This window comes from Tachypleus tridentatus, unplaced genomic scaffold (genome assembly GCF_004210375.1).
Source record: "Tachypleus tridentatus isolate NWPU-2018 unplaced genomic scaffold, ASM421037v1 Hic_cluster_2, whole genome shotgun sequence".
In the NCBI taxonomy this organism is placed as follows: Eukaryota; Metazoa; Arthropoda; class Merostomata; order Xiphosura; family Limulidae; genus Tachypleus; species Tachypleus tridentatus.
In genome coordinates, this window is record NW_027467782.1 from 27,824,060 (window position 1) to 27,839,954 (window position 15,895).

The 15,895-nt window shown below is 31.5% G+C and overlaps 1 long non-coding RNA gene across 1 annotated transcript; it reads right to left on the reverse strand.

Annotated features, from left to right (window-relative positions):
• Positions 1-607: 607 nt before the first annotated feature.
• On the reverse strand, positions 608-4,835 carry LOC143242746 (uncharacterized). The gene is made up of 2 exons (XR_013023197.1): positions 4,799-4,835; positions 608-3,832 (listed from the first exon to the last, which is right to left on the reverse strand). It is a non-coding gene; the product is annotated as an uncharacterized LOC143242746 (long non-coding RNA).
• Between the last annotated feature and the right edge of the window lie 11,060 nt (positions 4,836-15,895).

The following is a 15,895-nucleotide window of genomic DNA, read 5'->3' on the forward strand; positions in this document are numbered from 1 at the left end:
CACAAATTGTCTGTTGTTTTGTTTTTTTACTGTCCTTCCACCAGGATTCTACAGACTTGCACAGTAATTCTATGCTTGCAAGATCACAGGTCTTATTTTTAGCTAATTTTATTGTCATCAAGTCATTAAGAGAATCATTTATTAGTTTGGACCACCAATCATCCTTAATAACTGCCATCTGGGAAAATCCATGTTCTGGTTCAGCAGATGACACGGAAATCACCTGCATGTGGCATACCAAGGCCAACACTGTTGATCCAGGGAAAGGTTTACCATCCTCAACAGTAATTTGACTTGCAACTGACTCTTTCGTGGCACTTTTTGAGCATCTGGCTCTTATCTGACCACTAATAACAATCACCTTTCCTCTAAGTAACCACTTGCCAGTTTGTTCACATGTTGTGAGCTCTTTATGTATTTCTATATACTTATAGTTTATACTCAGAGAGCCACTTAAATAATATTAATTACACGATATTATATAATGTTTGCATGTTATTATTTTGTGTTCCTAATTTAATTCAGCAAAGTATTAACAAGTGTTAACTTTTATCCAGACTTACTACAATAAAGTACAAGATCCACAAGTAAGTACTAAAAGTCTTGCTTTTATATTTCTCATTTATTGTTACAAAAGTGAGTACAATGTGAAACTCAGAATATTATTAGAATAGAAAAGAAAATATGAGTGAAACAATTTTTCAGGAATCTATGCATGTAAAATGCATGTGCTACATAATTTAGTGTTTGTTTATTTTACTCCAGTTTTAGTCATTTGTCTACCAGGTGTTTATAGGTGCATACTTACATAGTTCAAAAAATATTAAAACAACAAAACTAAATGAAGACAAAATTTAAATTGTTACAAGTCTGGGATTATTTAGGATAAATAACTTATTTTATGTAACAATCTACAGTTATTCTAGAAGAAAAAATGGTAGATTTATCTTGTATTTTTTTCGAAACAATCCCTGAGGAAGGGTAAGAACAATGAATAAGCCCAACAGACTACCAGAAGTTAGAGTACATTCATATGATGAGATGAAGCATCAGTGAACAGATACAGATCCATCTTAGATAAAGATAGTGGCACATTGATGGTGATGCCAGAGAGGCAAGCCACCATTATAAATCCTGGGCTGGAGGAGGGGGCATATGAACTATTTTCGTCAAGATTTCAGTGAGTAATTCTTCTGTGAATGCAAGGTTCAGAGGAGAAGATGGAAATGTCTGTGTGTGATCAAAGAGTTAGTTGGTTTTAGTGAAGCCATGGTCCCCATCATCAAATTATCTCTCATGAACTATAAGTTGAACAAGTGTAGATTTTGGTGACTAGTCACTCACAGGCAAATGGAAAAAGGCTGAGCAAAACTCAGAAAGGGCTTAAGAAACACTCTCAAGTGAAACTTGAGTGTGAGCAAGGAAAAATTCAGAAATATTAATGAACACCACAATTTCGATATACTGCAGATAGAAGAAAGTGGTTGGAGGAGAAGAGAGAGAGAATTTGGGTAAAAGACTACAGGTAAAAATACAGAATTATCCACCTCACCTGTGTACATAAAAGTGTGACCCAAGTGGATTTAGTAGTGACTGACAACCTCAATGAATCATATACAGGTAACAAAGGAAAGTTGTGAATTAGAAATTCTTACACAGGAAATTGGGGACTAAAGCAAGGTATAGTGGTGGAAGTTTCAGTTTGCAACAGTGTGTAAACTAAGGATAAAATGAAGGATTGATTTTAGCTTCTGATTAAATTTAATTAGAACTACAACAAAAAATTTTGGAGAAAAGAAACAGGGAATGATAATCACCTACAAAAATTCTAAAGAGCATGGTGCAGCACCTCAGCCTTTGGCACAGAGATGAGAGGTAAAGTATGGTTAGAAGAATCAAGTAAAGACAAAAATACTGAGAACTAAAATGTGAAACCAATACTAAATAATCTGACCCCATTCTCCCATAACAAACCTAACAAGATAAATCCCAATTGTGGAAATCAAGGAAAAGGAATTCAGAATCATTAAAATTGAAGATATAAGAATCAGACAGGTGTGAACTTGTAAGAATACAGTTGGTCAAGGAAAGATAAAACAAATATTATTTATGGTTAGGATTAGGAAGAAGCAAATAAGACTAACTTTTCCCATAACTGGAGATGGGTACTATTGCTTGTCATTTACTAATCTGTTTGCATGTCTTTATGAAAACCATATTTTGGAAAATTAGCTGTCGAGTTACGGTGCAAGTTTGTTACTTTTTTTATCCCTGATATTTCTTAATACTTATTATCCATAAAACAATATTTATTACTTTTGAATTCCTTTATGTCCCTTTTATTAACATTTATATTTTAATCACTTTTCATGTCATATTATTATTTTGCTGTATAAACACCCATAATAATTTCCCTTTTAAGTTAAATGTTTCAAATACCTTTTCATACTCTTTTATACCAAAAATTGTTGTTCCATAGTTTATTTGTAATCATAAAACACAAATAAAATTAGTCCCATATGTCAAATTATTTCAGTATCTAATCAAAACAATTCTGGTGTATCATGATAGTCTTCTTTTCATAACTATAATGTTACTACACATTTCTTCACACTTAATTTAGTAATTTCCAATTTTCCTACAACAAAGAAAGGTCTACCTTTTAAAGATACCAATATTATGTGGTTTCTTATTTTTGTTGTTCATTGATTTTTTGAACATATATATCTTCTGAACATCAGAAGCTGATTAATCAAAGGTTTCATTATGATATCTTTGTTATATTCAATTACTCTCAACAGGCAAGTCAGTTTTTATTGTATCTTTATAATAAACTTTAAAACAAAAATGATTCTGTATCATAAGAAATAGTTTACAAGTTTATGTTACAATCTATAGAGATGAATAAATTTAAAATAAATCTAATGAAAATATTAATTTATAACTCCCATGAAAAAACAACAACTTGTATATATAAGAAATATAATAACGACCCTTTATCTATTTGGCTATAATATATTATGTCTTTTGGCTTTTTAACACCAAATATGCTCTCGGTGAATGCAAACAAAGGTTTGGGGAAATATCTTATAGCATTACATTTGAAAAGTAACACCATTTGTCTCTAATTATCACAAAGATGCAAAGTGTAAAAAAAAAAATTCAATTTCTATAGTATTTTGGACATTATAAAAATGGTATCCACATCACACATGCAAGATCAGAACGAATAAAACACAAAATAATATAACAAATGGCAGTGATAACGTACAATCACTAAGCTTTGAAACTGATAGCAATGTGGATCCTGCCTGCTACTGACTGCAAGGTAGATGCTCTAAGCAACTGATAACTGCCACAGCACTCTCCACAACCCTGTGAATAGTGTCTTACAAATGGAAGAGAGTGGAGAGATGAAGTCCTAAAACATGCTCAAATACCTGCCAGTGCTGTATACAGAGGAAGTGGAAGGAGAGGAAGAACTGATCAGCTGTAGCAAGCTTCTGCAGTTGTACCACAGCCTCTTCAAGTGCAACAACCTGCAACTGATAACTAGCAGGGATGCAATAATTAGATCTATCTGAAAATTACTGGCTTGAACATAACATTCAACCTGTTGATTATTTTCATTTTTGTTCAAGATGGAGCTCTCTAATTTAGTTCTCAAGAGAGGAAGAGAAGAATCAACCTGTAGACTAATGGAAACATTTTAGCTCACCATCACTTGTTCAGAAATGTCCAGAAATAGTTTTGAACTAATAACTTCCTTTCTTCACTTCCCAGACAATGGTCTTCACAAAGTACAATGAGGTCAGCTTCGATTTTATTCTATCTGGAAAATATATCCATTATACATATCAGTTACCATTATTATTATAGCACTGAATTTGGTCCTAGTAAACACCTACCTATTAATGAAAGCATCAAATTCAAGAGTTGTGTATCTTATAGGCAATAACTGTTATCTAAACCCATCAGTCAGGGAATAAAAAATAGGCATTATGGAATAACAAATATAGTTAGGCTTCAAACTTTATCATTTCTTATGTTAAAAGAATTATTGTCACTTCAGCTGTTTTGTTGTTTCTGAATCTATTTGTTCAGAATTACTGTAAGGATGTGAATACAGAAGTGCAATAATGTACACTGGAAGTTTCTATTCATTATCAAGTTTATTTGTTAAACTACAAAGATTGAAATTTGTCAGATAATGTTTTCTTTCATTTTAGAGAAAAATCTATTCAATGCTGTAACACTGAGTATGTACAGTTTCAAATAAGCAATACACCAGTTTATCCATATTTAATAAACTGAAAAAATGGTAATTTGTCTAATTTTAGTAATTTTCTTATTTGGGAAATGAGTAATAGCTGTGGGATACAGATATACAACTTTATCAATGAACATTCTAAAAAGCTTGTACATTTAAGTAGTTTAGTCAATATATCAATTAACAAGCTACCCATATTAACTGCAGAAAAGTTGACTCCCTTTTCATAGTATATGCCATATATTCATTAAAAGAGCCAAAAAAAGGGGTGAAAATTGATTAATTATAATAAAATTGAAGTAAGATCCAAAGCTGTTTGCAAGAAATGTGAAATTCCTTGAAAAGTATGTCCATCTTATGGCATGATCACTCAAGAAATAGCACGAACACTTTTTTTGTAAAATGGCTGAAAATTAAGTAATTCAGACCAAAATAATAATGTAAACACAAACTAGGGAATGATGCATTAAGTAACATGTAAGATGCTAAAATCAGTGAATGATAATAATGAAAAACGCTTCTCTTTACCAATGAATAGTGAAATTGACCGTCTTTATAACACCCCACAGCTGAAAGGGCGAGCATGTTTAGTGTGACGAGGATTCAAAGTCGCGACCCTCGGTTTACGAGTCGAGTGCCTTAACCACCTGACCATGCCGGTCCCAGAAAAAGAAATATATGGTGAATAACATAGAGAACTAACCTATTATCGGTTCGCTATATACCATGTTCAGTGAACAGAACAACACTGAAATCCGAGGTTCGATTCCTCAAAATGGAAAGGACGCAGAGAATCAATTGTGGAACCCTGCTCTTAAGAAACACAGCAACAATAGCACTCGATTCGCTATTTTATCAGCATTAAATTACTTTCGCCAATTGCCAAGCTCATCTTTACTGTTTGGGATAAGGCCTATAAGTCTTTAATTTTTCATAATTGAAATTACACATTTTAATGACGAGGATAAATATTCATAATTAATTCATTAGTCCATTGAATAATTAATCGTGACGATATATTTCCTTATTGTTTACGTATCTAAAGTTCTCATTTATACGTGCCAAGTTGATATTTATTGTTATTAATCGAACCTTTCTTTTTCAATTTTGCGAAACAATACTCATAACAACAGGCTTAATACTAATATATAACTTAGTATTGTTACCTGAATATTATTTTCGACAATCACAATATAGTTACTAAGAGTTCTTCAACAACAATATATATTGTGTAATTTCAACAGTTATTTAGATTATTAACATATCTTAGCAACATAAACCTTTAGAGAAAAGTAGCCCATAGCGTACGCAAATCAAAGAGACAGAGAAATTTCCTGAATAATGGATTTATTATTGCAAATTTTATTTGCCTTAGTTATCTTCCTTGCGGAAATCCAAACTACGGTGTTTGGAAGAGCTATTTTACCAAGCATACATGTAAAAGCTAAGTACACATACATCCGTCGAGGAGAAGATATTGAAGTTAAATGTATCCCACCTGGTTACAAACAAAAATATTTATTCAGCGATGTTGTCAGCTACAAATGGACAAGCCGAACAGGCACAATTGGATCTGTAGGAAACAAAATCAGAATGGACAAGTATACAGGCGACCTTATAATTAAAGACGTTCAAGCTTTCGATATGGGTGATTATAACTGTAATGTTATTTACTGGAATGAAGACATCAGGCCACAAACCAAACAACAAATCGTTGTGAACCATTATTTAAAAGGTAGATAATTGTACTGAATATTTATAACTTCATGTGAATATTTATCTTTCACTTAGAAAATAATTTCCGCTAACATAGTATTCTAATTAACGGGGATTTAGAGTTAACATCAATTTAAATTTACCATGGAATCTAATACGATATTTGTACAACAAAAAACGTTCAAGGCTCATACAAAAATACACGTGTGGTGAGTGGCCGTAAAGTTACATACATAGGCCAAACTAAGTGCTGTTTGAAAGTTAATTTAGGAATATATACGGATACCGCACAGATCGCTTGTTTGTTTGCAGTTAAGCACAAAGCGACACAATGGGCTATGTGTGCTTTGCCCACCACGGGTATCGAAACCCAGTTTCTAGTGTTCTAACTTCACAGATACACCATTTGGGCCACTCGGATGTACATAGATCTTTACTACCGTAACAGATGGATATACAGACATTGACGTTACCATTAAAAGTCTTCTAACTGCGAAAGCGCACACGAATCAAAATATTCAACCAACACCGTTCCAACTCATATTGTTTTATTTAACCATCTGTAATTCGTGTAGTGTATTATAAATTGTGATTGATGAATATGTAGCATTACAATTCTAGTTTATTGTATTGTATGCATAAATATATTTTCCTTAATTTTCATTTCTCAAAAATAATAATAGTGTTTTTATTGCACCCTATAAGCTACTCTCTAAGTTTCATATTCTCATGGGTCATGTGGACTTCGCAAAAATCTACTAAATCAAAAATACGATACCTTATATCCGAGAGCTTTCAAAAGGGACACATTTCGTTTTCATTGGCAAACTAGAAATAACCGTTTTGATTAGTTTCTGAGTGTTCATGAAGCAAAATAATCGTGAGGTATAACTACTGACAAAAAAGGGAACACTAAACAAATGTAATGGAACAATAACCCGAAAATTATCATAAATAGATGACAGTTTATTACATTTTGCACTCCTTTATGATCAACAAAATTAACAATAAACTTATATGAGAACAATACGCATTCACGTGTTCGTTGGAGCTCAACTTTCGTTTATAAAGTCCCCTCGGTGGGCTGAGCAGAAAGCCCTTTCAACTTTGCTATAAGAAAAACACCCAACGTTTATAAAAGACTCAATACTGAACTAATTTGGTGGGTATTTTCAAGGGCGGTCTTAGTCATTGTGAAGCCACGGGAGAATTCAATAAATGGGGATCCCATAATGATGAGAAAAGTCAAAAGTATATTGACAAGCACAGCATCGGGGACCCTTCTATGTCTGATGAGCCGAGCAATTGGCGAGTTTGGGAAACAGGTAAGACCACCGGTGAGTATTTGGGTTCTAAGATCTAACAAGCTCTTAATGAGCTTGATAGACAGAAGATCAGGAGCGCTAACAATGTTGTTTCTCTTTGCCCAAAGATACGCGGACACAGTCTTTTGTAAGGAAAGCTCGAAGCTACTTCAGTTAAAGATCCACAATCTTTCTATTAGAGCATTTTCCCATAACTCTCTAGACATAGTTTCTAGTTTTATGCATTATCTTGACTTTAAAATGTCAAACTCATCAGAGATGTTGCCTGTGAGTATCATGCCGACATAAGAGTAATCTGTGTTACTGAATTTTGATGTGATATAAACATTCCAGCTTAAGATGTTTAACTAACTGATGGTTTACACTTATAAATTTACAAAAAATTATAAATCGTTTATAAACAAAAAAATTTCACTAGACAATTTCACATATCGTCATTAAAACTTCGTGTTAAAACATACAAAAAAGATTGTTTAACTTATGTCAGTAAAATAGTTAACTTGGCAAATTTTAACAGTTTTATTTAATTTTTTATTTCAGTTTATTCGCCACCAGATAACAACATCATTTGTCCATATGGATACATGTTAGGGAAAAGTGATTGCTGTAAGTTGTGAATAATGATATACTTTTTTTTTCTTTTTTTCTGGAAAAAATTCTGTTTCGTAGACACATGTGTTTTCATTAATTTAAAGATAAAACATGAAGTACATTTGGATTCATCACAACTCAAATGCTTCTATTGAAACCTTGTAAAGTGTTTTTGTTAGTATATTTCTTCAAGTATATTTTTCACGACAGGATGATGAAAAATCGCTTGAATTTTAATTTCTTTTACACAGAGACGCAAAATAATATGTGAAGTAAGCAATATATGTAATAAACTTTTTGTGACTTTCAGTTAAAACGAAATATCACACTACAAAAATACCTGTGCTAATTACATTATCACATGAAAGATTACCAGTTAGGTAAAATTTCTATAAGACCTACAACTTACTATACGTTATGAAAATAGCAAGGTTTCCTAGTGGATAGCGTTGCGGTCTACTATTCAAATGGCTCCAGGTTCATTTGTTTTCAACTATTCGTTGCATCGTGTTTCAGAATAAGTTTACAAAAACACAACAAATGCCCACAAAATGTTAACAAAAACATGAATAAATGTATTGCGGAAAATATCCCACATAAGAAACATTTTTCAAATATTTAAATTGTGGTATTACTGTGAAAAAGAGGTTACTTTATGAAAATAACCACCAATGGTACTGCGGTTTGTCAGAAGACTCACACCGCTAGAAATCGGGTTTCGATACCCGTTGAGATCAGATCACTGATAGCCTAATGTGGAGCTTTGTGCTTAATTCCAAATAAACAGACTAAGTTATGGAAACTATTTTATTAATTAGTAAATATTAAACCATACTAAATGTTTCATAATTTAACACAGAGTGAAGTTAAAATACATTTTAACCTTTTGTAAGAAAAATCTTGGAAAGTGTTTTCATTATTATGGAAACTGTAGAATATCGATTAAGATACAAAATCAGAATTTTTAATTTATTTTTGTGTATTTTAAGGTACCAAGAATACATCGATCTGTTATACATAAAAATATATTTTTCATATATATATACACATAAACACTATTTCAAATTGATCTTCACTAATTTTTTTCTGTACGTTCGATGTATCTGACGATTCTTTTGGAAAATATGTTAACAAAGCAGCTTTTAGAGAAAACTTATAAATACTATAACTTATTTATCTATAAAACTAAATGTTTACGAGCTTGTGTTGGTTCTGTTACATGATTTAATTTCCTTGCTTTTGTCAAATTCGTGGTGTTTAGGATATGGTTAAATACATACGTTAAAATTATTCCTTTCATTAAGTTCCCTGCCCTCCTGGACAGTTCAGAAGCAAAAAACAGGAAGAATGTGTCCCGTGTCCCAAGGATCATTATAGTGATTATTTTGGATCATACAAATGTTCGGCTTGTCCTGAAAAACAATTTACAAACCCGGAGCCTCTTCACGGGATGCATGTAAACGTAAGTTTTATTACATACTTATAACCGCACTAAGAACCACTTTGTCTCAGGTATATTTAGAAATTCTATTGCTGCAAATGCTTAACTTTCAAATAACTTTAGATATTCTAGTCAGTATCATTAACAAGTCATGTTATTTATGTAGTTTAATATTATCCACTTCTTATATTGTGAATAAACCAACTTACGTTATGAACTTAATACCAAGTTCAGACAAGTGACCTGTTTCTACTATTCAAACAAATTATTTTGTTGAGATTTTATTCTTTGGTACTCCTGATTTTATTAGATTTTTGTTTGAAACAGAGGTTTGACTGGTTTTGTTTCGATGTTCTATATCAGTTACCTTTTAAGATTTTATTTTTTCTTTTTTGTTAGTTTTAATGTAACTTAAGTTATTTTTATTATCACTGTTTGTTCTTAATTTTCTCCGACTTTCATGTTTTTTTTTGTTTAAAAATACGTTTGTTTTTCTAACGATCTGAATTATACGTTCTCACAATACAGAATATAAAATACAGTAGCGTATTGTTGTATTTGCAAGTTATGGCACATTAGGCCACATGCTTAGCATCTTATATCCGAATGATTACAAAAAAGTTCCGAAATAAAAATGTTCTTGTGTCATGGTTGGTAACTACGTAGAAGTGAGGACAATGTTTTAAAAGGGGCTCAGTTTTCCAATAAATCAGCAAAAAACTTCAGAATTCGACAAGTTAGGAGTATAGGGGGCTCTAATCTATCCTGGACAACTTCATCATTTATTATGATTACTGAAGAGAAGAAACAATTGAAAAACAACATAATTGTGATGAAGCTGACACATATTTCTATTGTTTACAGAGTAATAAACAATAATTTGACTTAACAAAGGATTATAGGCTAAAGGTTTACAAATCAGCAACTGTTTTCATTTGGCAAATGATTGAAATAGTGGGAATCAAACTATATCTTCAAAGTCCACAGTGTAACGATACAATGGACATTTATTCATTTAGCCGTTTTAAAATTGGTATTAGAATCCGATATACAGAGAAGAGTAAAATTTGAAAAGTGTTTCTGGTCAAAACTGACATAATCAGCGGCTACTAATAATGGTAATGAAATTGAGTACGATCGGAACAGCCCCTCTAGCTTGTAATACTTACAGTTAATTGGACAGATTTTTAATTTTAATTCAGACAAAACTGAAGCAGAAAATATAAACTCAATGGAACAAAAATTGTACAGCCACCCTCTGAAACATTCTTCGTACGTCTATGATTTTGGACAAAAAAATTTAGTAAAACTCCATAAATAAGTATTTATATAAATGTTTGTACAATGATCTCTATATATAGGATGTCTTTTCGACACATTTATTTAAAAAAAAGATGCTATATATCTGATTTAATAAAAACATCTTCTGTAATTTAAGTTACGACTAGGTTTTAACAAATGGTTTCGGTGCTTCATTCCCGTTGGTTTCCTTTAGTTATAGGTATTGAAATTGTTAATGAGTTGAAATTAAATATTTTTCGCAGGTTAAATATTACCCAACTGGTGCGACTTGAAAACATTTATTAAGAAACGATATCAATGTTAAACAATGATAATATTGTTTTAATTTCAGCATCCCTCATAGAAAAGTTATTTACGCCTCCACTTGTTTTTGCCACGGTGGGAATACCACTTCTAATACTTTTATTATGGTAAGCATGATATTTTTGTTGGTTTAATTTGTTTATTGTTAGGTGGTACAGAGGCATCCAATGGGATCGAATTCCCTCAAGTTTATAGCTAATTGGTTGGGCAGGGTAACATTTTGGATATATTTCAATATCTGTATGGTTTGTTATAAATATTTTGAAATTGATATCTTATAAAGTAAATTTTAAATGGCACTTATGAGTTTTATACTGATTAAATATTTCTAACATGTAATAGGCTTACGAATAAGGAAGGTGTGGAGTTTTACAACTATGAAATTAAACTCGAATTTTTAACTAGAACTTACAGTGGGTGAAACAATTTAGATTTAACTGCTTATTATCAGTATTCGTCAGAAATATTTAATCACCACCTAATTCGTTTAATGTACAATTAATATTTTCATTTTAATTTCTTTCCCTGATTTAGAATATGATTTAAAATTGTTCTCTAAGAACAGAACTCTGCGACGTTGATTAAAGCAATTAAGAATCTTATTATGAAACGTGTCAATTGCCAGTGTACTAATATTCTATTGAAATATTGTAATGACGTTAAAGTTGTACAAATTATATTAAGATTGCTGCTACTTATTGGTTAGCTCATGTTACTTTTGATACAAGTGTATTGATAATCATAGCTACAGACATGTTTATCAAAATTAAACTGTTCATTTTTCAGTATTATAATTCGTAAACGAGAGAGTCTCAAAGTATTACTGCGTTGTCAAGACAGGAATTCAGGAAAAGAAAGAAACTTCAATTTTGTAAAATATTCACCAATTAGAGATTCTAGTGTAGAACGTGTGGAAGATGCAGAAAAATCTACAAGAAGTTCTACAACGACAAATTTATCAGAAATTTGTGACGTGAGTGTTAAGAAATTTTGTTCAAGATCTTATTAAGTAATTATACAATGAATACAAAATGTAAGTTGCTTTTTGTTAGTGTGAAGCATAAGCCCATCAAACGAAATCCGGTTTTAGTATTATAAGCCTTCAGATTGGACACTGAGGTACTGGAGAAAAAACTTGAAATATACAGTGGCGAGATCGAATCTCGTCATCGAACATGACTGTCATTACAGCCTTATAGCCATTATACTGTGACGATCAGTTTCACTGTTCATTAATAAATAGTAGCACATGTCTTGTCTGTCACTTAAAATTAGGGACGGATAGCGAAGATAACCCTAGGCTTGTACAAAATTCAACAACAACAAAAACAATAAAACCGATACAAAAGTTATCTGTATCACTCGTCGTTAGATTGAAAGCAGCTAGCCAACACACCAGCCGTCACACATACTTGAACTACTAATATCGAATTATGGGACTTCATCGTCACTCTTATAACACACTCATAGACAGAAAATCTAGAGAGTAAATTCGCAGTAATGGATTTAGAACTGTGCGCCCATTCTAGCTGCTAAGGCACATTTGACAAGTGATTATATCAAATTGACCGAAACAATAATCTTAAAATGTACCATATCAAATACTAAATCTACTGATACAAAATACACATTGCCAACGGACTGAATCCCGGAAAAGACGTACTTTATAAGTATTCTTCTCACACTTTAATAAATATTTAATTTATATTCTAATTTGAATATACAGACTCAAGACCACTCTTATGGAATGACAAATCATTGTTCTGAATAAGATTCAAATTTGCTTCAAGTTTGACTCTTTGACTTTAAGGAATTAGTTCATCAACGTATTTTTTGTGATATTCAAGATTGTTTTATTACATTTTATTATTAAATTAGGTTGAAGTTTGTCTTTACGACCTCAAGGTAGGCCTGACATGGCCAGATGATTAAGGTACTCGACTCTCAATGTGAGAGGCGGGGACTTGAATCCCCGTCTCCTTCTAGCTATCGGGATGTTAAAAAGTTACGGTCAAATCCACTATTTGTTTGTAAAAGAGTAGCCCAAGAGTTGACGGCTGGTGGTAATAACTAGGTGCCTTCCTCTATTCTTTCACTGCTACATTATAGAATTTTAACATCGAAGTTTTTAAGTGAAATGAAAAAACAAACGACTTTTAGGAAGTTGTTCATCACCGTATGAACAAGATATTTAAGATATTTTTTAATATTTCAATAGTAAATAAATAATATAAATTCGTTTTACAGTCTCAGATATATGAACATTAACTTAGTAGCTAAAGTTTCCATTACGTCTTTCCTGCATTACAAGTTTTGGTGGACCAGTTTTTAACTGTTTTGCTACTCGTTTGTCACGTACACAACGTGAAGTTAGCTGTGAAGTTAAGATGAACGTAAACTGATATTGATAAATCATCATAAGCGCTGAAAGTAATTTGGCATTAATCACTTTTTCTGTATTTTAATACTGATCGAAATTTCTTTATTTTCTTAAAATGACAAACCACTATATATCTATATATAGGACAGATTAATATTTACACTAAATATTGCTAGAGGAAAATGTTAAAACCCACACATCTGATATTTAAAATGAAATGAGTTTAATGTATTTTTAACATCAATGTTAATTTGATGTACATTTGAGTTACTTAATTACGAATGTTTTTCTGTTAAATAAGGATATTATTTATTTTATGTGACCGATTTTGTTTCAGACAAATATATTATTAACATATTTTTGTGTTTATTTCACAAGGATAACAAAACCCAATGATTTCAAGTGATCTTACAAAAGTGAAATTGATGGATTGCCGAAAACTGAAATTATCAACCAACTCTTTAAACCTGTCGATGAGAATCATTCAAAAACATTTCCATTACCTGCAGAATCAAAACAAAACCTCCTACACTTCAATATACACTCTCTAAACTCACAGCTCTCGCAGATTTTCTTTGCCAGAATTCAGAGTATAGAATTAAAATCAACCGAACTTCAATTGCACCTCTTCTTCAAAAGAGCCACAAAGAAATTTATCATATAAAGTAAAACCGAAGTTGAAAATATACAAACACCTTACAATTATAGACGTTCAAGCTTTCGATAAGGGTGACTACAGCGGTAATGTAATTTACTGAAAAGAAGACATCAGGTCACAAACCAAACAACAAATTGTTGGACACAAACTAAGTTATGGAAACTATTTTATTAATTAGTAAATATTAAACCATATTAAATGTTTCATAATTTCACACAGAGTGAATTTAAAACACAAATAAACCTTTTATATGAAAAATCTTGGAAAGTGTTTTCATTGTTATGAAAACTGTAGAATATCGTTTGAGATGCGAAATCAGAATTTTTAATTTATTTTTGTGTATTTTTAAGGTAACAATAATACATAGATCTGCAATACATAAAATATATTTTTCATATATATACACCTAAACACTATTTCAAATTGATCTTCACTAATTTTTTTCTGTACGTTCGATGTATCTGACGATTCTTTTGGAAAATATGTTAACAAAGCAGCTTTTAGAGAAAACTTATAAATACTATAACTTATTTATCTATAAAACTAAATGTTTACGAGCTTGTGTTGGTTCTGTTACATGATTTAATTCCCTTGCTTTTGTCAAATTCGTGGTGTTTAGGATATGGTTAAATACATACGTTAAAATTATTCCTTTCATTAAGTTCCCTGCCCTCCTGGACAGTTCAGAAGCAAAAAACAGGAAGAATGTGTCCCGTGTCTCAAGGATCATTACAGTGATTATTTTGGATCCTGCAAATGTTCGGCTTGTCCTGAAAGACGATTTACAAACCCCGGAGCCTCTTCACGGGATGCATGTAAACGTAAGTTTTATTACATACTTATAACCGCACTAAGAACCACTTTGTCTCAGGTATATTTATAAATTCTATTGCTGCAAATGCTTAACTTTCAAATAACTTTAGATATTTTAGTCAGTATCATTAACAAGTCATGTTATTTATGTAGTTTAATATTATCCACTTCTTATATTGTGAATAAACCAACATACGTTATGAACTTAATACCAAGTTCAGACCAGTGACCTGTTTCTACTATTCAAACAAATTATTTTGTTGAGATTTTATTCTTTGGTACTCCTGATTTTATTAGATTTTTGTTTGAAACAGAGGTTTGACTGGTTTTTGTTTCGATGTTCTATATCAGTTACCTTTTAAGATTTTATTTTTTCTTATTTGTTAGTTTTAATGTAACTTAAGTTATTTTTATTATCACTGTTTGTTCCTAATTTTCTCCGACTTTCATGTTTTTTTTTTAAATACATTTGTTTTTCTAACGATCTGAATTATACGTTCTCACAATACAGAATATAAAATATAGTAGCGTATTGTTGTATTTGCAAGTTATGGCACATTAGGCCACATGCTTAGCATCTTATATCCGAATGATTACAAAAAATTCCGAAATAAAAATGTTCTTGTGTCATGGTTGGTAACTACGTAGAAGTGAGGACAATGTTTTAAAAGGGGCTCAGTTTTCCAATAAATCAGCAAAAAACTTCAGAATTCGACAAGTTAGGAGTATAGGGGCTCTAATCTATCCTGGACAACTTCATCATTTATTATGATTACTGAAGAGAAGAAACAATTGAAAAACAACATAATTGTGATGAAGCTGACACATATTTCTATTGTTTACAGAGTAATAAACAATAATTTGACTTAACAAAGGATTATAGGCTAAAGGTTTACAAATCAGCAACTGTTTTCATTTGGCAAATGATTGAAATAGTGGGAATCAAACTATATCTTCAAAGTCCACAGTGTAACGATACAATGGACATTTATTCATTTAGCCGTTTTAAAATTGGTATTAGAATCCGATATACAGAGAAGAGTAAAATTTGAAAAGTGTTTCTGGTCAAAACTGACATAATCAGCGGCTACTAATA